This window comes from Sturnira hondurensis, unplaced genomic scaffold, assembly GCF_014824575.4.
Source record: "Sturnira hondurensis isolate 20B ecotype Veracruz unplaced genomic scaffold, ASM1482457v3 Scaffold0019216, whole genome shotgun sequence".
Lineage (NCBI taxonomy): Eukaryota > Metazoa > Chordata > Mammalia > Chiroptera > Phyllostomidae > Sturnira > Sturnira hondurensis.
In genome coordinates, this window is record NW_028091847.1 from 3224932 (window position 1) to 3231137 (window position 6206).

Consider the following 6206-nt stretch of genomic DNA (forward strand, 5'->3'; position numbering starts at 1 on the left):
GGAGATCTACCTAATACACAGTGACAAAAACAAGAAGGCAGATAAAATAGGGAGACAAAGAAATGTGCCCCAAGTGAAAGAACAAGAGAAATCCTCAGAAAACTAATTAAATGAAGTAGAAGCAACCAAGATACCAAATGTGGAGTTTAAAACAATGGTTGTAAGAATGATAAAGGACCTTAGTGGGAGAACATATGATCTTAGTGGGAACTTAAATAAAGAGACAGATTGAAAAAGGACATATAAATCATAAAAAAAGCCAGTCAGAAATGAAGAACACAATATCTGCAATGAAGAATACACTGGAAGGAATCAACAGCAGGTTAATGGAGCAGAGGATCGAATCAGTGGTTTAGAAGACTACAGAAAACACCCAAATAGAGCAGCAAAACAAATTTTTAAAAATTATGGAATTTGAGGGATCTCTGGGACAACATCAGGTATAACAATGTCTGAATCATGGGTACCAGAAGGTGAAGAGAGAGAGCAAGGCATTGAGAACATTTTTGAAGAAATAATGGCTGAAAACTTTCCTAACCTGGTGAAGGAAAAATGCACACATGTCCAGGAAGCACAGAAAGGCCCATACAAGATGAACCTAGAGTGGTCCACACCAGGACACATCATAATTAAAATGGAAAAAGTTAAAGATAAAGACAGACTTTTATGAGCAGCAAGAAAAAAACAGTAGTTGCATACAAAGAAGTTCCCGTAAGGCCGTCAACTGATTTCTCAGTGGAAACACTTCAGGCCAGAAGGGATTGGCATGAAATATTCCAAATGATGAAAAGCAAGGACCTGCAATGGAGACCACTCTACCAGCAAGACTACTATTTAAAATTGAAGGTGAAATAAAGAGCTTCCCAGACAAAAAAAAGGCTATAGGAGTTCACTACCACCAAACTAGTATTGCAAGAAATGTTAAAGTTCCTTCTTTAAGAAGAAGAAAGAAAAAAGAAATAGAAGAACATAGGCATAAAGAATAAAATAGCAATAAATAGGAACATATCAATAATAACTTTAAATGTAAATAGATTAAATGCTCCAATCTAAAGATAAAAAGTAGCTGAATGGGTAAGAAAACATGTGCCATAAGAAATGCAAATTAAAACCACAGTGTGATATCACCTCACAGCTGACAGAATAGCTATCACCAATAAATCCGCAAATGGCAATCGTTGGCAAGAATGTAGAGTAGGGGTGTCAAACTCATTTTCACCGGGGGCCACATCAGCTTTGCATTTGCCTTCAAAGGGCCAAATGTAAATGTAATTTTAGGACTGTATAAATGTAACTACTCCTTAACAGTTAAGCCAGAGTTTGGCGCTGCTGCCAGGTGGAAACAAGGTACTGGGCTGGGGGAAACAAGGTACTGGGCTGGGTAAAACAAGGTGGAGGGCGGATTTGGCCCTTGGGCCTTGTGTTTGCCACCTGTGATGTAGAGGAAAGGGAACTTTTACACACTATTGGTGGGAATGCAGACTGATGCAGCCACTGTGGAAAACAGTGTGGAGTTACCTCAAAAAATTAAAAACAGTACTGCTTATGACCCAGAAATTCAACATCTGGAAATTTATCCAAAGAAACCCAAAGCACTGATTCAAAAGAATATATGCACCCCTATGTTCAGTGTAGAGCTGTTTACTGTAGCCATGATTTAGAAGAAACCCGATATCTATCAGCAGATGAGTGGATAAAAAAGCAGTGGTACGTTTACACAGTGGAATTTAATTGACTGTAAAAAAGAAGGAAATCTTAATTTTTGAAACAGCATGGTTGGAACTGGAGATTATTATGCTAAGTGAAGCCAATCAGAGAAAGGCGAATAACGTATGATTTCACCTCTATGTAGAACCTAAGGAACAAAATAAACTAACAAAATGGAACAGACTCATAGATACAGAGAACAGATTGACAGCTGTCAGAGGGGAGGGATTTGTGGGGCTGGGTATAAAAGGTGATGAGGTTAAGAAAAAAAAACCCCACACAGAATGATTAAAAAAAACAGATTGAAAAAACAACCAGACATAGAAAACAGTATGGTGATTGCTAGAGGGAAGAGAGGCGTGGGAAGATGGGAGGGGCAAAGCGGGGATGGGAGAGGAAAGAGACTTGACTTTGCTTGGTGAGGGCGTGATGCAACGTGCAGATGATGTAGAGTTGTACACTTGAAACCTGTATGGTTTTGCTAATTAATGTCACCCTAATCAATTCAATTTTAAAAAGAGAAAAAGAGTGAGAAAAAATGTGTCTGATAGTGAAGCCAACCCATAGTCAAGAGATGGAGAGAGATTCCTAGTGAGTTACTTGAGCACCTAAATCTAACCATGCCCAAAGGCAGAAACCCTGGGTCTTTTGGTTAGTGTGGGCCAAAAACATTTGTTTTTTAATTTGGCACTTTGATCTGGGTTTTTTTTATTTGTAACTGAAACACCTCTCATTAATACAAGCAGTAATAAATGTTTGTGAGTAGAGTTTTATGAGGATTAATTTAGTTGCTGGCAGAATACATAAATCAAGATGCTCATAGCAAACATATATAGGGAAGAAAAGAAAAGTACAGAGCAAGAATCAAGAGGGCTTGGTAACTAGAACAAGAAGAGAAGCAAAAGTGATTGGCATCTTGAGTCTCACTAGGTGAAAGATGGTACCATTGACAGAAATCGGTGAGTTGGAAAGAATACTGTGCCCCCCCACCCCCACAACTCTTCCAGGAGTAAATGAATTATTCTTAGGGCTTGGGGTTTAAGGTGATGATAGGAGAATCAAGCGGAAGTAGTTACGAGGTAGCTAAAATGTAGAATTAAACCTCAGGAGAAAACTCAGGATCCAAGATATACCAAGTAAATGTGCTGCCAAGACTGAACAATGTGATGATCTGAGGGGAGAGGCAAATGTAACAGTAGAATGAACAATGGACTGACAGACAGGAACGTCAAGGGGAGCAGGGCTGGGCGTGAATCAGGCCTTTTTCTCTAGCCAGACATCCAGTCTCCACCTACTGCAGCTCAGGAAGCAAAGTCTGTGAAACCCGGACATGCTCTCAGGTAGGCACAGCTGCTTACAAGTGCCCTGCAGGGCTGGAATCAAGCAGTTGAAATCCTGAGTGTAGGTGAGATTTCTGGGGGGTGAATATTGAGAATAAAGAAAACAGATGGGACGACTCACTAGAAAAGTCTTGAAATTTAAAGAAAGAATACCTCTCCAAAGGTGGACAGTCAGCTGCAGAGAACTGCAGAGAGACAAGGTGAACATCACCGGAAAATGTAGGTTGGTAGGAACTCTGGAGGGAGAGCTATAGATTAAAGTGAATGACTGATTGAAAAACTCTACTCACAAACATTCACTCTACTCACTCTACCTACTTGGCTAAGCAGTGGGTAGAGAAAGGAAGGAAAGGAACAGGCTGGTGAACTAACGGAGAAGCTTAGCCAAGGTGTTTCATTTCTAGGACAGAGGAGGCTTGTTTCAGAGGGGAGATAGAAAAAGGGCTAGTGAATTAGGAGGGAGTGAAGAAGCTAGAAAGAGAGGGTTTGGCTGAATGAGGGAGGTAAAGCAGCTAGTGGTGGGAAAAGCAGACGGGAAAGGAAGTAGGTACAACCCCCACCTGAGACTGGTGGACAGGAAGGAAAAAAAGGGGGGCATAAAGAGAGATGCTTGGAGGCAGAACTTGGAGAAGATGAGACATCTATCAGGTGTTTCCAGGATTGATAAGACTGTAATATGAGGTGTCTGCTGCATTCAACAGTCTGTGAATCGAGTTACAGTGGGGACGTCCAAATTGCTTTTCTCCCCATGAGACTTCACAGAAGATTATGTTACTGTAAACTGATGTTTGAGCTAAGAAAAGAAATAAAAATAAAAGGATACACAATCTGCTGCAAACCTTAGCTTTGTAGCGTTCAGTGAAAATGGGTCATTGTCGGTCCTGTCATGATAAGAAGCAGAAAATGCAATCTCATCATGACAGGGTACATGCAACTTACCATCACTTGTATGAAGTAAAGGTACAGATGTAATTGGAGGGGACACAAATTTCATAACCATGTGCTCTGGAATATATGGTCCTTTTCTCTGGGAGGATCCCAGAAAAGGCAATTATCAAGTTTGGCAGCTGTGGCTTACTTTGGTGAGTAATAAGTTCATAGCAAGAAGAAGAAAGCCTTGCTATGAATCAGAAACAAAGCCAGCAGGTATTGTATTCTTGGCTCTCACTATCAGATCGAAGTAGGCGATGCCAGAAAAACCTGAGAGACTAGTTTGGAAGGAGTGACTCATTGTGTCTTGCCTGGTAAACGTTGCTGCACTCTCTCTTTCAGACAACATTGAACTGCTCTTCAAAACAAGGCCCTTTGCCCTGAAAGAAGAAGCCTGTGCCATTGGTGTGAGGTGGTGATGGCCCCTACCAAGGCTCTCCCTTTTTGAAACAGTCATTCAGCACGCAAGCCCCCTGCAAGCCCCACTCTGCTGTCCCTTCCTGGCACCCTCTGTGCTCCTGGACACACCCCGGCTTGGGTTATATAAGGAAATAAAAACCATGAGTGGTGGTAGGACTGGGTGAGCAGGTGTGTGAAGTGGGACAGGACTCTCTTGTTAAGAAGTTACTTAATGAGAGTTACTTCAAAGAAGTGTGAGCCCAAAGGAATTGGCCCCCCCAATTCAAGCTGATGCTTGTAGGAGAAAAGAGTGTGGGAAAACGTAATTATTTCTTGTGTAATAGGTAGCTAGAACCCTATCAGTAACATGAACTTGTTATGACATAATTGACTTAAGTCATATGATGACTACAATAGACGAGATTGCCCAAAGTCAAGGGATCTTAATAAATGCACGACTTATGGATCCCTGCCAGGATGGGACAACACTCTCCCAGGGGTTCGGAAATTTGAGGGGGCGCTGCTTGTTGTCACAGTGATTGGAGATGCTACGGGCACTTAGTGGGAGTCAGGAGCAGGGCTGCCTATATGCCGTGCTGACTGCATAGAGAGCGCAGCACAGGGAACGACGGGCCCACTGAACGTACTAAATCACCCTGTTCAAAAACATTGAGTCGCAGACACCAGAGAATGCTGCCCTGTGGCACCGGGCTTCATCGTTTTTGATTTAGTGAGTCTAATTCTTTGAAAACAAAATTCAGTTAAGTTTGGTATGTTGGACATTGATGAATTGCAATGTCATTTTCAAATATGAAGGAAAAATACCAAGGGATGGAGCTTGAGTTTGTAGAGACTGAATGAAATTGTTTAGATCTATGTTCAAAATGAGACATAAATGGGAGAGGGAGATGGGGAATGAGTGTTTAATGGTAGAGAGTTTCAGTTTTGCAAGATGAAAACGCCATAGAGATCTGTTGGCACAACACTGTGAATGAACTTAACCCTACTGAACTGCATGCTTCAAAATGGTTAAGATAGTAACTTTAATGTTATGTTTTTTACCATAAAAAAGAACATCAGTGAAATAATAAAAATTTAAAAGTATATAATAAATGGCTTGGGAATCGGTCAATCCCCTCATTTCAAACCCTTGAAACAGAATTTCACTATAGCAGCGTCTGACCTAGGGAAACCGTGGTGGAGAAGTTTGTGTTTAGGGCGCCCTGATCATCACCCTTTCTCTACATCTACCTGTTTCCCAGCAGGAATTTTCCCTGCATCCCTTCTGTAAGCATGATCTAATGATACTTCCTTAGCTTGTTACAGGGGGCTGCAGTGGAACAATCCTCCGCGTGGAATGGATGCTGTCTCATTTGTCATCCTTGTTCCCCCTCCTCTCCTTGTGCACCACGACCCTGCCACGATCCAGCCTTACTCAGGCCCCAGCCGTCCTCGTCTCTCTGCTGGACTCCAGCAATAGCCTCCCAGATGTCCGCTGCCCCTTCCCTCCACCCCCAAGACATTCTATACACACCAGCTATGAAGACTTCTTTTAAAAATTATCCAGGTCATGTCACCATTTAGCTTCAAACCCATTAATACCATCCTCTGAACGTAAAATAAAACCAAACTACTTCACATGCATCTCTTCTTCCTCATTTCCACTTGACCTGGGCTCACTGAGTTCTAATCACCCTGGCCTTTCTTCTCTTCCCCAGAAACACTTCCATGCTCTTGAAATGGCAACTGTTTCTCATACTCTAGTTTCTGATTGAATGTCACCTTTTCCAGATTCCTTCCTGGTCCTCTCCCCACTCTCACCTCAGCTGA